The sequence below is a fragment of the Amblyomma americanum genome, chromosome 5, assembly GCF_052857255.1.
Source record: "Amblyomma americanum isolate KBUSLIRL-KWMA chromosome 5, ASM5285725v1, whole genome shotgun sequence".
NCBI classification, from domain to species: Eukaryota; Metazoa; Arthropoda; class Arachnida; order Ixodida; family Ixodidae; genus Amblyomma; species Amblyomma americanum.
Genome location: NC_135501.1, coordinates 72899741 through 72922408, shown reverse-complemented (window position 1 = coordinate 72922408; position 22668 = coordinate 72899741). Strand labels below are relative to the sequence as shown.

The 22668-nt window shown below is 43.6% G+C and overlaps 1 long non-coding RNA gene across 2 annotated transcripts; it reads left to right on the top strand.

Moving 5' to 3' along the window:
• Window positions 1-509: 509 nt before the first annotated feature.
• On the top strand, window positions 510-21790 carry LOC144134800 (uncharacterized). 2 transcript variants are annotated; one of them, XR_013315257.1, is made up of 5 exons: window positions 510-519; window positions 6595-6692; window positions 14623-14711; window positions 19908-19992; window positions 21675-21790. It is a non-coding gene; the product is annotated as an uncharacterized LOC144134800 (long non-coding RNA). The 2 variants fall into 2 exon arrangements; XR_013315258.1 differs by lacking the exons at window positions 510-519; window positions 6595-6692 and adding an exon at window positions 12762-12783.
• The last annotated feature ends 878 nt before the right edge of the window (window positions 21791-22668 follow it).

The following is a 22668-nucleotide window of genomic DNA, read 5'->3' as shown; positions in this document are numbered from 1 at the left end:
TGGACGTGCTGGACATTTTCATTCAGTTGGCCATCGTCGTCGACCTTCTATGCAGGAAGTGCAAGACTATGCGTTTGAGGAAGGTTACATTCCAGCTACGGCATACGCGTCGGAAGAAGAGATCATTCCAACAACTAGAGTTCATGGCGTAAAAACTGCGAAAACACCTGTGCCTCCATTGCCGCCTCTTCCTTTTCCAGACAAGCCTTGGCAAAAGATGGCAAACGACACAGTCAGCCTGTTTGAGCGGCGGCCTCGACATTGTCGCTATGCATTAAATTTAGTTGACCATTTTTCGAAATTGCCTGAGGTGAAGATGACAGATAGTGTAACAACTACAAATATTGTAATAATAATATTTGGTTTTTGGGGAAAGGAAATGGCGCAGTATCTGTCTCATATATCGTTGGACACCTGAACCGCGCCGTAAGGGAAAGGATCAAAGAGGGGGTGAAAGAAGAATGGAAGAAAGATGTGCCATAGTGGAGGGCTCCGGAATAATTTCGACCACATGGGGATCTTTAACGTGCACTGACATCGCACAGCACACGGGCGCCTTAACGTTTCGCCTTTATCGAAACGTAGCCGCTGCGGTCGGGTTCGAGCCCGGGAACTCAGGATCAGTAGCCGAGCGCTAACCACTGAGCCACCGCGGCGGGTGCTACAAATATTAGATTTGTTTTTTGACGTTTTGCGCATAAACGCTATCCAGAAGAGATAGTATTCTATCAAGGCCCTAAACTCATAACAAATGAATTTAAGCAATTTCTGAGTAACAGGGCTATCAAGTTAATACTTCTTCCGTGTGTCACCCACAGACCAAAGGGCAAATCGAAAGATTTAACAAAACTTTCAAGTCATTTGGTGAACTGTCATCGCTGGAACGTCGGTTTTTGAAAACCACATTTGCACAGTATTTGGGCACATATAGATGTACACCTCATGCCACAACATGGGTGGCACCGGAGGTTCCTCTCCATGCAGATGCCTTCGTAAAAAGCTAGATATTGTGGGATTTCCTTCATTTCCGTCATTTTTTGCTCAGAATCTATATCTAGCTATTCAAGATGTGAAAAAAAAGGATGGAGAAGAAACAGATGATGATGAAATAATACTCAGATAACAAACGTGGAGCACGTCCATCCAGAATTCTGCCACGGGACTTTGTAAAAGTCCGTAAACAGCTCATTCAGTTCAAAGGAGACAAACGTTTCTACGCACCACGGGAGGTCATTCAGCCACACAGTCCAGCATCTTACCGCCTAGATGATGGCAAGCTATGGAATGCGTCTAAGCTGGCAAAGGTACCTAGACAACTGAATCCCTGAATCCGGAATAGGAGGAGGAACATTTTGATTTATTTCAATTACCTTTTCTCAAAGATTCAAAAAGTTATGCACAGGATCAAGGCTCGGCGGGCCCACTCTTGCCTCGGCAGCTTCCTAATGCATCATCGGTACTTCAGTCTTCAGAATCTAGAACTCGCTTTACCATTTCTTCAAGGCCACCAGCTGGACAATCCAGGTCGTCCCGCCTCCACAGTGATGTGAGTGAACCTGTGAACGGTTGTGATGTGCCTTTTGGCACAAGTGCTCAGTGTCCAAGTGATTTATTTGTGGGCATGCACGATGTGTCTCCTGCCTCGCGTGCCCAGTGTTCAGTGCTGCCTGATGAAAGTGAGCGAGCCCCAGCTGTCCCACCAAGGAACAACCTGGACTGAGGACGTCTCCTCAAGAATCCAGTTTGGCACCGGAGCAACCATTGAGCACTCGAAAGCCATACTGGTTTAAGGACTATGTGTCCCGATAACTTCTCTTGCATTCGTCTCCCTTCTTTAAGCAGGGGCATCGCATTTTTTTAATTCTTTGCGTAACATAGCTCATGATATGCAACCGGGTATTTCACATGTATTTCAATCTCATTTCGTTCGTGTGCAGTTTCTCCTTCCCTGTAGCTTTTGTATGAGAAATGATTTCAGTGCATAATGTCATACTGATATGACGTGACGTGTTTCGATATTTGTGATATTTCTTTCATTTTATTTGCAGGATTATTCAGTATAAAATTATGAGGTTGAATTTCTCATTAACGACATTCTTCTAAGTGACATTATAACATTATAAAGATAATGCTCAACTTTTCAATAATGAGTACTATTTTTAATGCTAATATGCATATTTCTATTTCGTTATGAAGGCACATTCACCTATTGTACTGTATAATATCAGAGATTATATGTCATTGCAATCAGAGTTGTGTGACTTGTTTAGAAGGTGACTTGTTGTTTGTATATTTATTCCGGTTTAGAAGAATTGGCCGATGTTCATGTGCATATATTCAGGTTGAATAAATCTAGCCGATGTCCTATGGTTGTGTAGACCTTTAATTTTCAGTGATGTAGGATGTTTCTTCCGGCCAATTATAACTAGCCGACGTTCTACGGTCATTTCATAATTCACCAAGAAGGAGCATTTTATAAGATATAATTTTATTCGGACTAAAATTTCACTGCTTATGGGGACGACCATCAGCAGATTCTCTGGGGACGCTCAGGGAATAGAAAGTTCATCTAAACCTTAATGATATCACTCGAGCTCCAGTGTCTTACGTTACTAGTAACCTACAGTGGCACTGCCCTAGCAGCATTTATCGAACATTTTTGAAGATTTGAGCTTGCCATGAATTTAAGACCTCTCATTATTTCGTTTAAAAACGGGGAGAAGATATATTTCGGAAGAATATATTCATTGTTTTCTATGAAGTGTTCATTGTTCTTTTCGGATGTTTTAGATCTTCATTGGTTTGATGAAATGTGAAACGTTCGTTTTTGATGAAGAGTGAAGTGTTCATTCATTGTCCTTAAGGGATGGGTTGTGAAATTTTGTTTTGGATTCAAGCCTTAGATAGGAGAAAGCTAGCTTCTGTGTTCAGATACTTGTTCATGTTGTATTTGTATAATATCGTATTCAAAATTTTCCATTCAATCTCAAATTTTTACCAAAGTTTGCTTTTCCCCGAAAGGAGGGATTATGTTGTTTCCTAGGTTTCGGCTTCTGTTTTGTTCTACTTCGATTGGATATGACCTGGTCTGTGTGCATCTACACACTGGATTGTGATGTGATCGTTCCATATAAAAAACCATCCCGCCATTATGAAAAGGTCATTCGTCAAGTTTTGCTAAGTCTCGACTCACTTCTTGCTGCCGTCCAGGCCGACACCTCAAGCTCCTTCATGTCGCTTACGGCAAAGAGACATTATCGCGGGCGCGAGTTTTCGAGTAGCACAAGAGTTTCGTTTCGGAGAGAACGACGGTCGAAGACGACACAAGGCAGGGGCGCCCTTCAACATCACCGAATGAACACAACGTGGCTCGATCAAAGAAATCATACAGCAAGGCCACATCATTACAGTCCGCATGCTATCAGATGCTCTCGACATTATTAAGACAGCATGCCAACAAATTTTGTGTGAAAACTTGGGGAAACGAAAGCTGAATGCCAGACTTCTGCCGCACTCTCTCATACAGGACCACAAGGACTCGTGGGCATCAGTGAGCGCTGATCTGCTCTCCGAGGCAGTGAAGGATGCTGCATTCGTCGGCAGCATCATTGCTGAAGACGAAATATGGTGTTTTCAAAAAGAGCCTCAAACAAAGAGGCACAGCACCGGATGGCGGTCTACCGGCTCTCCGGCGTCGTGAAATGTGCTGCGACAGAAGACCAAAACAAAGACGATGCTGATAGTTTTTTTCTCGATGCCAGAGGTGTCACACACCACGAGTTGGTCCCACAAGGGCAGACGATGAATATGGCGTTTTTTAACCGCGGGCTCTAAGACACGCGTGATGCACTGCGGCGCCGTCGCCCTGACTTATGGGCATCTGGACAATTGAGCCTTCTCCGCAATAACACAAGGCCGCACACTGATCTCAGCGTGACAAAATTTCCCCAAGCACAGCATTACTCTACTTCCCCATCCGCCATACTCGCCTGACCTTCCCTCACGCAATTTTTTTTCTGTTTTCCCCGGTGAAGAGAGCCCTAAAAGGTCGCTGAATGGGGAGCGTGGAGGCCTTTCAAGACGGCACGACAAAGATGACTGCACTACCAAAAGAAGCGGTTTTCATCTGATTCCAAGACGACGTAGTACCCAAGACTGGTGTCCTGAAGACATAGATACAGGTAAGATTTAAAAAAGAATACGTGTTATGTTACTGTAATTTCTCGGCAGTCATCTGCAGTTTCATATAACCAAGAAAGTTATTTCAGTGTGTTTTAGGCGAGAGGGGATGGTTTTATTTCTTCTTGGGGCCCTTTACCAGAACTCTGTCTTTTTTCGCTTGAGAGAGCTGTTTCGCCAATCTAAAGCGGGTGGTCTGGAAGTTACATCGAACACATCACTAAGAGTTCTGCTGCAGTGCGCGGAAATCGCGGGGATGTGAGTTCAAGGTCTCCCCCGGTGGAGGGAAGTACTGCGGGTCCCATGGACTGGAGCTCACTGCTTTTTAGCAGCCTTCGCTGTCCCTGCTTCGGGCGTAGATGCCTCTGACAGAGGCTCGAAGAAAGTGGCCTGGACATGTATAAGAATGCTGTGTGGTGGTCAGAACCTGCGCACCACATCAGGGATGTTTATTTTTAGGTAGAAGTTAAAAGCGTTCATCGCATGGAAGAGTCATCTCGCTTCCTTGTGAGTGATATTTCAGTGAGCATCAGAGTTCGCGCTGCGAACAGCTGCTCCTTCACAGTTTGCCGAAGCGTGCTCGTTTGAGGCGCATTTTGCGAAAATTTTGTGGCCACAGTAGCCTTGTGACCTATGACCGTACATACGAAAGTTGAATCACTTTCTTCGATTCGGAATGTAATGCCGGACGTTTATTTACAGGTAGCCTGCTTCTTTGGAATTCGGGAGTGTGCTAGAGTTGAAAGTTAGGACTAGATAATTTGTGGGTATCTCTCTGCCTTAATTCCTTATTTTGATGCGATATACATTTATGAATTTCTGTTCACTGAGGCACTCAAGCATCTCTTCTTCAGTGAGATGAATGAAATCAGTTTAGAAGTCACACCAAGGACGGTTTTAAGGGATCTGTGCGCAGTGATTGACCCACGTATGTCCCCAATGGACACTAGGTTGGAAAGTTTGGAGTGTTGGTTGATGTACTTTAGCTATGTTAGCAGGCCACCACTGGGAATTTTTGAAAGTTTGTAGATGAAACCAAGGCATCAGTTATACGTTTTAAGATAATGATTTCCCAGAAATGCCATTCACTCGGTACCACACGCGTGGGTGTAGCGCTCTTTGCGTTATTTCCAATCGCAAACTGCGGTCACCACAACTCATTCGGCCAAGAAACGCATACTGTCGTCACAATCTGCAGCGCAGACTAGCACGAAACATCGATAGTGACTTGATATCAAGTACCAAACATTTTATTTATACCTTTGTCTTGTTGCATGCCTCTTTTGATATTTTATTTCGAATGATGCTATTTTTACCGGCATTACTGACTGATATTTTTTTGGCTGCTTTGCTCGCACGCGGGATGTTGGCATTTTATAGAGTTATAAACCAGAGCAGGGGCAGTTTTTTAGTGTAATTTTCAAATGGCATTTAAGCAGAAGTCAAGAAATTGTGCTCATGAGCATAACTTCAAAGGCGCTAAAATTGTGTTCTGTTGTGCAGGCGTTTTCATTAACTTTAGGAATGCATTACTATATCAAATCTGGATAAATAGTGAGAAATAACATAACTGAATTAAAATATTTAAGGCAATAGGAAATCACGATCATTTCTTCTGCGCATGTGGCACGTGTATTACTTCAAATAGCTACCCGCTGCGGTCGGATACCGCTAAGGGCGTTGGGTTAGTGAGCCGCAGTACAAGGGTTAGAACCCGGCCGCGACGGTTACTTTGCGCTGCAGGAGAAACACAAAAGGCGCCCGAGTAGTGTGCGATATAAGTTCACGTTAAAGATCTTTACGTGGGCGAAAATTTTCCAAAGCCCTCCTCTGCGGTACCTCTACCTTTCTCATTTCACCCGAACCTTCATGGCGGCCTCTGCGGCGCGGTAGAGTTGTCGACCGACAAGTAAGGCAGTTACCATGCCTTTTTACTTCGTTGTAACCCATCATTTTTTCTTTAAAACAGCTGTGTTCACCACCTTTTGTTCACATGTGATATGTATATTTTTTTTAGAAGCAAGGCGGTGGGTCTCGAAAAAATGAGCAAGCCGCTTTCCAACACGTTTTCACTATTGTATGTCATCACAGGGTTCAATTGTTAGTCACAGCATAAAAGTAACTAACATAAATAAAAGTATACCTGCGCATAAGTGGTTCCCTCTGATGAAGTAGATTTTATTCGCTTTCGTTCCTCGTGCACAATCGATCGTTTGCAGTTAAATCGTCATGCAGTCAGTGGCATGCCATCTCCAAAAGAACAATATCGAATTGTTTCGCAGTATAGCTATTGTTGGAATCATGCTTGAAACTTATAATTTCGGCATGACGACGCCAATTGTGTTTAGTGGTTAGCTTGTTTTTTTTTCTCGGAAAATTTGTGCTTAAAAGCAGAGTGCAACACTGGCAGCTCTATTTCGTGTTGGAACTTAGGTAGTGCACTGTATATCTGACCATGGCACTGAAAATGATTATCAAAACAGTGCTCATAGGCAGCATTTTGCTCTCTGCAGGCAAGTATTTGCGTTTTTCTCATGTAGAGAGATATGAAGCAGTCCAGCTATTCTTTTTGGCAAACTGAAGGAAACTGAGCTTGAGGGGACCCTAGTTTGGGTGCGATCCTTATCGCGCTTCTTGACGAATCTTTCCTGCAGATACTAAAGTGGATTTTGCACTCCGGTGACTACTGTTTAGGCCGCTACAGAGCGGAAAAAAGACAATATATAGGGGCTTGTCCACTTTTTAGATGAATCAATAAAGTAGATGTAGATTTGAAATAGCAATTTTCTGGTAACTACTTATGAGAATTGCACAAGAAAGTTCTAAAGCCTTCACGAACACTTACTAGTTGAGAATCTCAACCTCCTAAAATAGAAACCATAGCCACTGTCTTCCTGAACCAGTCGCTCTCCCAGCTTAGAGAAACCGAAGGGCGAGTAGATGGCGTGGTCAGACAACATAAATAAACAACTCTACGTGCGACCGCTGCCTAAGTGTGGCACTAAGATGAGACTGTTGGAGACTAAGATGAGTTACTCGGGTGTGTTGGACAAAACCAGCTAGTTCTATCATAGTCTTACGGGATCGTCGGACACGTGGACATATAGGGCTCTGTAGCAAAGCAGAGCGCCGACACACCGCAAATGCCGTTCATTTCGTGCGCATATGCCTTTTCACGCCTCCTGGCTTCTTGATACGCACCTGTAAGCGCTTTATTCGCTGCTCAAACGATGTTGTTTCAGAAGTGGTCGGTTACGTGTGCAGGTTTTGTGCAGAAAGTGGGGCCGTACCTTCACAATCCCACTATTTAGTGGCTTATGAAAGAGACGAGACAATGCAAGACTTGTCATACGTTCGCCACAACATAGCTAATCGCAGCCAAAGCAGCGGGAACCCACTAAATGCCACGTATATTAGCAGAACCGAATGCTTTTTCTCGCGGGAAAGTTCTAGAATCAAAACTTGTCTTAACTGTAAAGATCTTGAAATTAGCTGTTCCAGAGGAGAAAACTTCTACACGCTTTAGCACATGCATGAAATACATGTACGGTCGACGCATGATTTAATCATACGCACACAACTACTGCATGCCAGCTCGGAGTAATTGCAGATATTCCGAAAACAAGGCAGAGTTGAGAAATTGTCGTTCTCTTTAATAACAAGAACCAGCATTTCTGCCAAGGCCACCTGCATGTTCGACAGTGTTTATAGTTTGGAGAGTGTAAGCAAGCTATGACTTCGAGCGAACTTTGTTGTACGGTGGCCGGAATAAAAAAAGCAAATACAGATGATGGCATGGGGCTGCAGAATAAAAAAGAACTTCTGTTTTAACTAGTTCTACGATTGGAACCAATAGAAAAAGTCCGAATTTTCGTTCTTCAGGCTCTTAAGTTAAATTTTCTTATGCCGCCGAATTTGCGAGTGCATTATTAGAACTACGTACTACGAATTCAAAGAATACTTCTAAGAAGCTTTCTTCAAAAGCATAGAATCTCTTGCCATCTTTTTCAGAGCAGAAAAATGATTAACAAAAGAAGCATGGGCCTTATTGAGGATACGATAAAAGGGTTAAAATGCGCTGTTTCCTTTACAAAAAGATTGGAATGAACAAGGCTGCGAGCTTCATGGTCTGTGTCATTATAAAATTGAGCGTTGCTTTAAATGCAGCGAAATGTAATCATAAACCAATTAGTGTACTTTTCATGGAAGATATGCAAAAAACAATCTAACGACTCACTACTTGTATTTGGGCATCACCACCATGCCTTTCTTTGTGTAAGGAAAATAGAGCTCACCATGCTGCGTCAGCAGTTGTGGTGCTGCATAATTTTTTACAATGTTATATGTTCGCAGTAGAGTAGTGCATTTAATACAGCAAGGCAGGCAGAAACCAAAATACGCTGGCGTATCTAGATTTTAACCTTAGAAGTTGGTTACCTCTTACAGAATTAAAAAACCAATTCAAAGGAGGGGGATGTATAGGTGATGCTTATGCTTGCATTGCTATCTTGATTTGATTAGTTTATAAAGTACTCAACCCTACTGAAACAATTTGACTTCTACGATATTAAATAAAGTGGATACGGAGTTCTAGGTATGAAGAAATGTTTGTGCGCTCCTGAAGTAGTTCGTGCAGTATAAATTTTCTTAGTAAGGAGAGGCCAAGGACTTGGAAGAAATACAGACCAGTCAGCTTCCTCTCCATTGCCAACAAGGTATTTACTAAGGTAATAGCCAATAGAGTCGGGGCAAAATTGGACTTTAATCAAGCAAATGATCGAGCAGGCTTTCATAAAAGATACTCTACAATAGATCTTATTCACACTATCAGTCATGTGATACAGAAATGAGCAGAATATAACCAACCATTATATATAGCCTTCATTGATTACGAGAAAGCATTCTACTCAGTGGAAACCGCAGCAGTCATACAGGCATTGCGCAATCAGGGTGGAGAAGTGCCTTATGTCAAAATACAGGAAGATATATATCGAAACTGCACAACTACCATAGTCCTTCATAAAGTCAGCAATAAAATTCTAATAAAGATGGGCGTCAGGCAAGAAGACAGGATCTCGCCAATGCTGTTTACAGGAGGTGTTTTGAGCCCTTAAGTGGTAAAAGTTGGTGATAAGAATTAATAAAGAATACCTAAATAGAGTGCAATTCGCTGATGACACCGCCTTGCTGAGTCATTCAGGAGGTTAACTGCAAAACGTGATAAATGAATTTGAGAATATAGGGTGGGCCATAAATTAACATGCAGAAACCCAAAGCAACATTCAATAGTCAGGCAAGGGAACAGCAGTTCACAATTGCAAGGGAGGTGCTGGAAGTGGTAAAGGAATACTTAGGGCAGATTGTGGCAGCTCATCCGGATGATGAGAGGAACTAGAATGAAAAGAATGGTGTGGAGCGCATATGGCAAGTTCTCTCAGATAATGAATGGCAGTTTACCAATATCTCTCAAGAGAAAAGTGTACAATAGCTTTATCTTACCGGCACTCACCTACGGGGAAGAAACGTCGAGGCTAACGAAAAGGGCTGAGCTAAAGTTAAGGACAGTGCAGCGAGACATGGAAAGAAAAATTATAGGTGTAACGTTAGGAGACCGGAAGCAGACAGAGTGTGTGAGGAAACAAACACAGGTTAACGACATCCTAGTCAAAATCAAGAGAAAGAAATGGGCTTGGGCAGGACATGTGATTCGAAGGCAAGATAACCGGTGGTCCTTAAGGGTCCTTAAGAGATGGCAAGCTTTGCAAGGAGCGGCAGAAGGTTAGGGGGGCGGATGAGATTAAGAAGTTCGCAGGCATAGGGTGGGCGCAGCTGGCAAAGAAACAGGGTTAATTGGAGCGACATGGGTGATTCCTTCGCCCTGCAGTGGGTGTAGTCAAGCTGATGATGATGATCAAATTTGCTTTTCACGCTGCCCCGCAAGGTTGCTGCATGAAATTCTTGATGCTGTACGAAGTCTATATATGCTGTCCCCATTCACCATTAGAGACGAGTGGAAAGTATTCGGGGGAAGAGGAGGAAGAGGTGAAGGAGGGGGAGAAAATAGATTTATTCTGCGACAGAAATGGCATTCTGCCACACCCCTTGGCACAGGCCGGGGAGACAGGACGTGCCGCTTTAGATTCTGGCCAGGAGGTCTTGGTCCCGGCTGCCTCTTCAGCCAGTCGGACGAGGCGCAGCTTTAACTCAAGGTCCGACCTACGCAGCAGAGTCTCTCAGGATTCTTTAGAATCAATATCCAGTGCCCTCCCAGGAGAATTTGGAAATTCCCAAATTATAGGCCTGAGGCACCCTCTCAACCCGCATTGCATACACTCGTCTGATCGTACCTCCGGGATCATAGCAACTGTGTGATATAACGTATGACTTATTTCCACCCTTTGGAGGTAAGATAAGATGTACTTCGCAGTGTGCTATATCTTTCTTAACAACAGCGGCAATAGTGGAGGCGCTGACTGATGCTGTAAGCCTCCGCACTAGTCAGGAATTATACACGTCAACATGGACGTTTGGCACGCAGCAAAAGAGGTGTTGATTGGAATTAACAGTCGATAATTCGAATTTCTTTGCTGACGCAAAATTTAATTTTGTGTTCTTCTGCATTGTTGTCTCAGAGTTATACTGCAGATTCCTGACTCACTTTCGCAGCGGCAGCATCTGCTATGGCGTTCCACCGGAGATCACAAACGCGCGGGATACAGGCCCTGGCACGCGGTCGCGCTTCTTTGAGGGCGAATTGAAAAACATAGCCGGCCTGCTGTGCGATTTCAGTGTAATTCAACGAATTAACGGTGATCCAAATTTATTCGAAGGCATCTCCTTCCCCGCCTCTTTTTTCTTCTCTCTTTCGCTTTCTTTCATCCTTTCGTTCATGTCCCTTTTATTCGGTAAAGTCCACAGTGTGTGACAGAGTTCAAGCACCTTTCCTTTCAATAAGAGCAATTCTTTTTCCAGCTCACTGCGGTGCTCTTTCCATGACCCGTATGCAGTGAAGCGAACGCATGACGCGTCCTCTGGGTATCATCGGTTTCGTCGCCAGTAACGGCGGCCGCCGTAGGGACTTGCAGAGGGATTAAACCCGTGAATTGTGGATAATCATAGCTCTGCCTTTTTGAATTTGCTTCCTTTTTAAGTACATAATTCATGGCATCGGTAGCACGAGCCGCTCTGTTTGGTGTTTGCGCCCTCTTGCCTTTCGCTCATTCAGCACGTGACAACAGAAGCCGGCTTACACCTCCATACCGCGGTATCCACGTGTTAGGGTGACTCTCCTAACACGTCGAGACTCGCAATCTATGTTGTGTAAGTTTCATGGTTTTTTTTAATGCTCGATGGCGCCGATGGTTGAATCAATATAAGTTAGGACCGCCGCCTCTGAAACAGGCTTTGGAAGTTGCTCCTAAGCTCGGATTTTAAAGCGGAAAGCTCTACTCCTTCCATGCATAGACGGGGGGTCAACTCGCTTTTGGATCACGCCTTTAATGTGAGGCGCCGCATGTGCAAAATCTCGAGTGGCAGCTGCCTCCATCTTCTTCTTCGACGCCACAACTGCCGCTTGGCAGTCACGTCCGCCTCTGCACCGACCGCCGTTCTGAACGCTCGCTGTTGCACTTGTGGCACTTGATGTATTACATGATTTGCTCTCGCTGAAGCACTTTGCGCATGCTGAATTCTTGAAGAAATGAACAGAGATTTCGCCCTGCTTATCCTGGCTCAGGTGCTTTGAGCTTCCCCAATCACTTTTTTTTATATTTCTTGACAACCCGTCAAACTAAACATTAATATCAATACATTAGCCGTTTTGTGTATATGTAATTTTTAATCACGAATTTTAGCCTTACGTAAGTGCCGTCCGCTTCAGCCACCAATCTTCCAATCGCATTTTGCTCATTCTTCCGCACATTCAATAACGTTACTTTTGCTTTATATAAATATTAAAGCATCAGGGAGAGTGACTATTCCCGAATCAAAATCCGGATGGATACCGCCACATTCTCGCATAAGTCTTCTAATTGTTTCCACGTAATTACTGCCCACTGCACGTGTGTCGTTTTACTGCCTAAACTTCTTTTTTTTATCTTCTCGTTCTAAGACACCCTGATACAACTTCTAATATTAGGGCGCTGGCTCTTGAGTTATCAGAGAACGATTCCTCACGGACATTGCTATTCTAATTGCTATATAACCAACTCGCCCAACAAATGGTATTGTCGGGCTTCTTTTTCTTTCAACTGATCTAGCCCTATGCGTGCGACGGCGCTCTCTATGTGCGCCTACCCCACCGTTTCTGCTGCGTCGCCTTCTTTTCACACAGCTGTAGCATTGTCCGCCTCGGCGCCTGTTGCAGCCGCACCGCCGCATAGGCTCTAAATCTCCTCTCTGCGTCAAGAGGACGCTTTCTTTTTTCGCCCGTTTGTTCGAGCCCTATCCCCCTCTTTTCTTTCTGCGCTCTTTTCTTTCTTCTTGTTCTTCGTATGGCGCGCGGGCTCTGCACGAACGCTACTTTTTCTATTCGCTGCTCGCAGGCGTGTCGACTTGGGGACGTGTGATGCGCGAAGCAATTGCGGGAGAACTTTTCCATGACAGGTAGTGCTGCAAACTACATTCTATAGAGTCCTGATCATTGGTAGAAAGATTAAAACTGTTCGTTTGCTCTTATTTCTTTCGTAGCGCATTGTATCGCAGCCTACTTCAACAATTTAGAAGCGGCACCTGCCATTTTGATTCATAAGGGTATTAAGGAAACAGATCCTGTGGACTCTGCAGTACCACTGTCATTGCGAAAGTGGCATTTTTTGCTTTTTTGCTCCGCTCGTCTTGTAGAGGTGCATGAAATTCTACAGCATTTCTAGCCTTCCGTTGTATCAGCTTTGGGTATGTATACAGAAGGATTGCTTGGTGGTAGTTGCGGTGCAAAACATTTATTTTTACTGTTTACGAAACAGTGCTGATTGCATTTAGCCTGAAGGGCACGGCTCTCAGAACCACTAGGAGGGGTCCCTTTTCCGGGAACCCTGCGGCGTCCGCGGCGGCCTGGGCTTTTTTAACCAGCTCTCGTTGGTCCTGAGGAGCTGAGCAGCCGAGCAGGGCAGCCTCCCAATCCTGTCGGGTAGGGCCGGGGTGGGGCGGGTGGTGTGCGGTGGAAAAGCAGGATTGGCAGGAAATCTCCACATCATGTGGCACGTGTTCGCAAACATTTCCCAGCATTGCATTACAAAGGAAAAATAATGTTCCCGCTACGTCCAAGCGGGCGAAGTCGTCCAAAAATATAACCACTATAGCAGCAATGGCTTTAGCAGTTTTGCAGCTATGTTGAACGATCTTACGTGTGCGGTTGTTGTTAAGCAATAAATATTACTATTGTTAACAAGTAATAAGTATTATTATGTAGTAGTTATGGTTAAGTAATAATCATTAGATGTTATTTAAAAGGTTACTACTGGTGAGATTAAGTAGTTTTTTATTTGTATGGTTTTAGCTAGCATTTTTTCAGGGTTGTCTCTTGCCGATACTTTGCAGGATGAAACGATTCTTTCGTCGTATTGCAAGGCTAAGAACTAAAGTAGCAACGCTGCACATGGGAGCCTCATTAACGCATCGGGAAGAAGCGGGAAGTTCGAATTAAGGATAGAGATCGTGTTTCGTAACGACTACCCATCTGCACTTGCCTGTGCTCTATTCCTGCGTTTCCGGGTGGGCAGATCACTTGAACTAGAAACTGGGCCGAGAGACACCTCCATGAAAACTATTATTTTGCGTCCCATAATGAGTTAGTCACATAAACTGCGCACTTTTTATATATGACATAACAACAGCTAGCAAGCGCGATCGAGCAGAGACACCCACAAAACATCACCCGTAAGGCGTTGCAACGAACGTAGAAAGCGGGTAAATAGATAAACAGTATACTGCTACGTTGTGGCCAAGCATGTTGAGAAGCCTGTAGTAACAGAGCTCTTAAACTGATAGGCGAAGTAAGATAAAGAAAGCCTTTTATTAGCCTAATTTTTCAGCCTGAAAACTTGTGGTTTAGATAACAGGAACGCGAAGCTACGAAGGCGCACATATGGCAATTGTTTAAAGAATTACTTTTGCTCTAAGACACTCTTTCTTTAAGCATGACTCTAGCTTTGCAAACATGAACCTACATAATCGCGAATAGTTCAGAACTGTAGGAAATAATTTGTTCGCGTAAGCTAGAAAATGCGCAAGTAATTACCCTTACATTAAAAAATGAAAGTAATTAGTCGGCCGAGTGAGGCGCGTGAAAAATACTCATTGCAAAAGTAAGGTCAACAAAGCGTCGGTTCACTCTAATGCTGCATCGAACTTTGCCGCTCTTTGTTGTGATGCTGTACGCGCACTCTACGGTTCAGAGGCATAGACAAGCTATGTGTGACCTGTATTTTTTCATACATTTTTCAGTGTTTGCAGCGAATGCCTATGATTATGATTACAGCGACCGGTATCCCGGACGCTATGGTTGGACCTACTCTGTGAAAGGAAACTGCGCAGTGAGTTCTGAAAGCCGAAAGAGTCCTTGGTTTTAAATAAGATCAGCTCCTTAAAATCTTCCGAAGCTTTATGTAATAAAACACAGGACTCACTTATACACGGAAAATTTTTGTGCTACTTTCGCTGCTTTTTTGCCAATACGGTTAATCTGTGAGTGACAGAAGAATTTCCTTAAAAAGCCGAAATGCCTTGAGCTAGTACCAGCTGATGTCATAAACAACAGTAACCGATAGAAGCCGTTCAGCGCTTCTATTTCATTCGTGAGGTACTTGGCTTTTCTTTTTCATTTCATCAATATAGCTATTTTTATTCCAGGTAATTTCACAAAGAACTCAGCAACGTTAAAAGCATTATATATTTTTTTCTTTCTATTAATATATATGTTCCACTGAAACTGTGCGCCCAATAAAGCCGGTTTATCAACCATCCTGACATTCATGTCCAGCTTTCTCGGGCAAAAAAATTGAAGATTTCAAAATTGTAAGACACTCATATTTAAATATTGAAGTTAATGGTCCAATATTTTGATATGTAGCAAAATGTTTCTTTTAAGTGTTTCCATCGACCGAATCGAACAGCTAAGGCTCTCATAGAAACCAAATGGGAAACGCTTTTGACGACAGCAAAGATGAGAATAGAAAAGAAAATACATAAATGCCCTCATGTGATCTGGGGATATATTTATTGTTGTAGTGAAACCTTAGTATATTTATAGACTTGCGTTGATGAACGGTTTGCCTCTCAAAACTGCTTTCGTCCAGAATTGCTCAGTATGTGACCACAGGCGTCGCGGCTATTTGTATACTTCCGAATTTTCGCCACTCAGTCTGCTGTTTTTTTTAGCATTTTTCGCTATATTTTTATCCTCGGGACGTTTCGCAGCTTTAATGTCAAAAAGATCTGGGTGAAACAAAATATTTCACCATTTCTTCCCATAATAAAGACAGCCATCTCTAGTTGGGGCAATTCTTCATATTTCGAAGACTGTTAGGCTCATGAGAGAGAGAGAATAATTTAATGAAATAAAAGGTGAATAGCTCGGCTGGCAGAATGGTGACGCTGGCCTGCTACTTCTCACTGGAGGGATAGGGGAAAAGAAAAGTTTAAGGAGAGTGAGAGAATTATGTGTAAAATTTGGCGACAAGAAAAATGGTAATCATGGTGGGTTTAAAAAAACAGGAGAAAATTAGCAACGAGACATTATTTCAGTTAAACATAACGACGAAGTCTAAAACAAGGTGTGAACCCCACTACAAATGCTGAAGAGAAAAGGAGACAACAACATAATGAATGCCAGTGCGGAAAGCCTTTCTGTTCGGCCCGATTCTACCTTTCTCAAAGTACGAGAGCTTCCATCTCTGGTAACATGTCAAGGCTACATACACCCTTTCTTTAAAAGAAACCTGCAAAACAGATACCAAGACGAAGCAGATGCGGCGATCTGCAATGAGCGCCACTTTCATCTACCTCAAACCTGTTTGTTGAATGTTGATAGCTGTCCTTTTTTGGGTTACAGCTGTGCTAGCTTTGATGTTGATGAGTAGTATCTCCATGATTAATGTTATATACGGCGTCCTAGTGCTAAAATTTTTACTGGGTTCAAATCCGGCACACTCTCAAGTGACGTGTGCCTTGCACTGCCACGGCCTCACCAGTAAGTAATGCGCGGTGCCGATCGCCTCAATCGTTGGTTGGTGGCTCCGATCTTTGGCGACCTATGCGACATTCCAACGAATATATATATATATATATATATATATATATATATATATATATATATATATATATATATATATATATATATATATATATATATATATATATATATATTCTGGAAGTTATCGAGCTGGCCTAAAAAAATTACCGACCAGTGGGAGAGTAAACCATAAGGGCGTAATTACTCATTGGCATCCACTCAAGCGCAGCCATGCGGCTACAAAGAAAAGATAACAGCTCTCTCAGAAGCTTCGTAGTTAAAGAAAAATTCGTCCTGGTCCGGGCTTCGAAACCGGGACCACCGCATCACCGAAGCAGTCGCTATACCAACTGAGCTAATCGGGACACCAAGCTTATGGCATGGCGAGAGCGAATAACTCGAAGTGCGAACAAAGTTGGTCGATTTGGGAGGATGCATCCATTTGGGCATCCACTTGGGAGGATGCCAATGAGTAATTGCTCTTTTAATACAAATCTACTCTACTTGGGGGATTGCCCTAAAATTTGACAAAATTTTACACTTGCATGCGCTTTAATATTCAGGTGCGTTATGAGCCAATATTCTGGTAATGTAGAGAATCATCCATTCTTAGTGAGAGCACGGCTCAGGGCGAATGCGCCCTGTGCAGCTCTAGTGCATCCTTCGCGGCCACCCATTGAAGCGAAGTGGTGCAGGCGCGAAGCGACCTGCAGGTGGGGCTTCGTGTCGTGTGGTAGAGTTGAGGAGGGCACCATGCGTGCTATTCTGTGAAGTACACCTAACTCACTGCATGCTTAATAAGCCGAAGTGCGCCGAACCGGCATTGTGGGAAAGCCCCCTTCACCCAATGCAGCCCGTCGTTGGTTCCGCCTGCAGCTGAGCGGCCGTTCATTTCAGCCCCTGACTCTAAGTTAAATACATGTATTGCTTCAGGGATGGTTTGGCTTGATTGGTCTTAATGCCATAAAGCGACAGGGGCGCCGTAGTGCAGGGCGCCCGATAATTTAAACCGCCTGTGGTTCTTTAACATGCTCTGATATTGCTCAGCACTCGAACACCTTGCGTTTCCTGCCCATTGTAACTGGGTTGCCGCGGTTGCGATCGGTTTCGGATCTCAGTTGTCGGATACTTAGCCGCTTATCCGCCACGACGGTATTTTCTTAGAATTCGGCCATATTCTTCAAGCGACAAGGGTAATAGAGCAAAGATTTATATTATGCGCGTGCACTCTAAGACTGATGGGAGGTTTTATAGAGAGCTGTGAATGCCGTCTGCACAGAAAAGGTGTCGAGCACGCTTTTTTTTTACAGGTCTCATTACACAGTTGTCATTACAACCTCATCTAAGAACTTAAGAAATTCGCCAACATTTACCAATTATTTCTAAAAGAGGCCAGAATTTGTTTTTTTTCGTGAAGAATTTTTCTTTCTTTATGAATGCGAGGCATTGCTTGAATCATTAGGCTGATTGAACGACTAAGTTCTTGTCCGGAATCTCACAAAACCAGTTACACGACTCTAATCGTACGCTTGGAACTCATTATATTGTGTTTAGATTTCTTCGGTTTCGAATCACCTCAATCGTTTTTATGGTTACCGCCAAGGCATTTCCGCCAGGAGCTCTTTCTTCGGGCATGGCGGAACATTGTGCAAATCAAAGGCGACTGGCACAAAGAACCGTAGTGACATTTGCGAAATATAGACAAAATTGTTATTCTAGGGAGCACATGTACTCGTCCTCTACCGACGAGATTCATACGGATCTATAATACCCGGACTAACACTGTGGCCAATTAGCCAAATATGATCACATTCTGTGGGATTGCAAAATATAGCCGCCTCCTGGTGATCTAGTCACCGCTCGTTCTCTCGAGCGGTGGGAGGCAGCGCTGGCTAGCTCTGACCCCAGAACGCAAGTTCAGGTGGTGGAGTGCGCTGACAAATTTGTCGAGGGCTATGTGCTCTCGACCACTTAGCGCGACCTCTTACCAAGCTCTTTCTGGCGAATAAAAAGTTTTACAATAAAAATATTCGTTGTGAGTCGCGAGGTCTCTGATGCCGACTTGAGCGAGAAAGAGGAGGCGCTTCTCCGTCACTTGGCGAGTTAGAAATTTACTGCTACACTATACCGGTGCCAGAAGCACAGTAATGGGGATCACTGGGAAACGAAGCGAAGAAGTAAAGACCCTTTTCTAAAATGCAAAATCTTCGGTTAAGCTCCTCCCACATTCAAAATCGTGACACAAATTTCTCTCACGACTGAAAATCAGTTTGTCGTTAAACTTTTCCTGGCACCTAAACGAGAAGCTCATCCAGAGCAAAAAATAATAAGCCTAAGATCCCGATAATATTAAGGGTTGCCTGGGGTAGAGAGAAAAGTCAGAAACTTTTTCTTCTTCATTAGTGCATCTCGTTAACATTAATTGCTATACATCATATCACTAATAGTTTAAATTTTGCCTGTATTACCTCGCACATAGTCCTCAGCATAGGGTGTTAAGCTACCGCGTTTTGTAAAGGACCCACCGACATAAATTTAACGTCCTTTTTTAAACCAAGCCATACGAAGGTGCCTGCTTAGCTGCTTGAAATACTAAGGATTGAAGGGTTCCAAATTCGATTCCGATCTCTTTCTCTGTAAACAGCTCCTGCGAACTTGGTCATGTCATGTGGTCTCGTAATGTAGGACAACGCATTCTTCGCTCACAAAGCAGCCGCCGGATTTTCACGCACTCTTATAGTGCTCTCTCTGTATGTTATTTTTTTCGTTAAGCAGAGTTGTCTGCTGAAATAAAGCGTGAAAATGATTTTTTAACTTTTTTTTAAATTGAACACATAGCATTTGGCGGTAATAGTGGCCGCCTTTTTTTTTTTCAAATTGCCTTTGCTTCTAATACATGGCTGTATGCGGAAAAGAACGCCGAGACGCGCAATGACTAACATTTGCCAAATTTCTGCCTTGCACACTTCGTTATATTCCACGAACAGCAATTCTTATTAAACAAAGCTTACAACGAAATGGAAAAGATGGCAATTTGCAAACTTCTCGAAGAAAAAGCCAATTTTTAATTACAGCACAAAACAACACTGAATAAAAGTTTCTATGCGTTGCTAACATCGACGCTGTCCTGTGCTAATCCTAGTCCAATGTCTATTGCTTCCATCTTGGTTGCACTTGGCGCTTTTTTTTTTCCTTTCGTTCTTAGCAAGTCAATTTGATGGTGCAAGGTTTTGAGACTTTCCCATTGCTCTCTAAAAAAACCTGAAAGTGAGAGAAATCGGAGAGTTAATTGTTTCTCCTACGACGATCATGTGCTCTTCTCAGAATACTTTCCCCACCCCTACTGAACCTCTCTGGTATTTATGCTCCTAATAAATGTTTTCCTCCTCCTCCTCCTCCTCCTCCTCCTCCTCCTCCTCCTCCTCCTCCTCCTCCTCCTCCTCCTCCAAGTGCCAAAAAATGGCTGTTTGTAATTTTTCCAATCTCCTAATTCTTTCAGGTAAAGAGATGTGGCATTGGAGCCTACTGTACCTACCGGCGCAAGTGTTGTGGCTTCCGAAGACATTGCACGTTTAAAGCTGCCTGTGAGTTCACAATCTCCCCTTCTTCAGTATGTTCTTTCACATGGAGAGGGTCAGATAAAGCTTCCAAATGATGGAACATACACGGAAATAGCAAAAAACGATCATCTCGTATAGGAACGTGCGCCCTGTACTGTCTGCATTAACGACGGGGTAAAATAATTGTTTAGCAATAAGCGACACGATATCTAGTTCCCACAGTTTTCAAAAATATATTTACCTCCTAGCTTTGTCTTGGATTCAGGATACTTAGGTTTGAGCAAACAATATTTTTGTACTAGAATACAGCTTGATTGCCACAAATGCCAAACCAAGCCCTTCAAAAGTCGGTCATCTCTGCATACCGGTATGTCCCTCTGGGGGATGCTTGATTGGAGGATGTCGGAGATTACAAATTACGGCTTAGTGTATTGATCACAGGTCTGTTATCAAAATTTAGGGACTCCTCGTCTCGCGCCCATGGAGTGTCGTGTGGGTGCGATAATATTGGCAGTTTTGTATATTAAACGCACATTAACTTTCAAGCGCCCTCAAATCATCAACCTCCCTCATAGCCTGATTTCCTTTAGAACGTTAAACGCCATATACCAAGAACGGTGAGCATCAATTCATTTTTTTCTTCATACGTTGCACCCAGAGAAGGACAATGACACTTTAGCAGTCGTCTGCATAGCTCCCCCCGACGCCGCATGCCGCCGTTTGCGGAGCTGCTAATAGCACTATGGTATGCACATCAGCGGTCAAATGTAGCCCTTTTTAAAAATAAGCAGTTGCACTTGTGATGCAAAATTTATTCGTCTGAACGTTTTAGTTTTTTTTAACTGCTGGCACATCGTTATCCCGACAATGCGTAGTAGTGACTAATAGAGTCATCGACGACGGATGCCCTAGAATCGCCGAAACATAGTCTCGATTTGTGCTCTATGAAGGTCGTGACTTGGAGAGGCCGCACAGTTTAACCACACTAGAGGTTTCTCGGGACTAAAGGTGTGATATGCCGATACAGGCTTGCTCGCCCTAGACAAATAAAGTAGTTTCACCCAGCTGTATAGCTACTGACGCTGCACTCTTCTTATGTAACCCATTCCTGCGTAGCAATAGCCAAAATTAAGCACCCTGAAATGGGTTCTTGCATGTTTTCACTCCGTAGCTTCCAAAATCTGGGAAATTGGGGTCCGTGTGCTATTGACGTGGTTGTGTCTGCAGGACTTTTGATGAAGAAAAGGCGACTGCTCGTTTTGCCCCATCTGAAATATACTCTGTACCCTGAGGGTATGATAAGTAAATAAATAATTAAATAAATAAAAAATAAAAAAATCATAAGTGTTGTAAACTGAAATGTGTTCAGCAAAGCGCAATACTCAAGTGTGAAACCTTGTCTCATATTTCAAAGGAAATAGTATTTCAAAATAATCAATGAAGAAGGGGGCAGCAGTCATGGCAGTAGTTTTTTTTCAGAGCAACTTTAGTCTACCAATAGTTGAGCTTTTTTCATACTTACATAGTCCGCCATGCTAAACGCCGTCATGTCTTTTTAATGGAGCTTACTTTTCCTGTATCCTTTTCATCTGAGAATGGTACCTCTGCTACTAGTACTCTAGCCAAAGACTCCAGGCGATTTTGCCGTCGTGTCATTGAAGCTCCCAGTGAAGTCAACTCTTCTTTTGCTGCGTTTTTTTTTTCAGGTCGCCCAGTGAGGAGAGCTTTTCGCTATCACGAATGAACCTTCCACAGCTGCTGATTGACACGCTTACCAGTGGAATGTATCTAATACAGGCCTCATAAACCGTTCAAACAAGTATGCTTTTGTGTCACAGTTTCATCTTTGGGGAAAACAATACCTACACGCCGCATCACACGTAGTTTGGTTTACAAGGATATAACTGGGGGAAATTTGTTCCCGGTTTGCAGAATACATGGCCTCATCAACCTCGTGTCGATGATATGGGGACAATGTTCAGCTTCGTATCTAAGGTTCTCACTGGGGAAATAGTGGTGAGAATTGCTTAGCCTTCCGCTTCGGTGGCACGTCAGGTACAATGAAAAGAGGCGTAAATATCGCACAAGCTAACACTACACAAGTATGCGTGTAGAGGAGTGGCTGTAAAAAAAAAATCCACATGGTGTGACCGAGCTACTATGCGTAGGGATCTGAGCCACGCCTTGAGAGAAGTAATGAGAACGTGGGAAAGGACGAGAGGTTGGCTATGCGTTAGAAGGAATCCGCGAAATATTCGACTGTGCAGAATTTTCGAAAATTATCCGGCAGCAGATTTCCATGATCACCCCTGCAGTCCACTTGGGCCCTCTAGGCCAGTCGCGATTATCGGTCCTAACAGAAGCATGTTATGAGTGTAGGACAGCCGGGCTAAGTCTAGGGGGAATCTATCCGTCTCTGCTCACTGAGTGGTTTTTGGAACGACTGCCAGGGCCGCAACGGCCCCCTTTCACTGCTGCTTCGGACTCCCTGTCAGTCTTCTCCGCTCTTCTCTTCACCCGTCACTCTTGCTTAATCACTCTATGCGCGTCCTGAGCCGAGGTAGAGATGAAAAACTAGAGACAGCATACACACATAATGTTGTAACTCTATTGAACAATTTCAAACCGCCAAGCTCCTAACTGCAAACGCCTAAAGCGAAATGCAGAAAAGCACAGAACTGGTGGATAAAACCAGAGGTG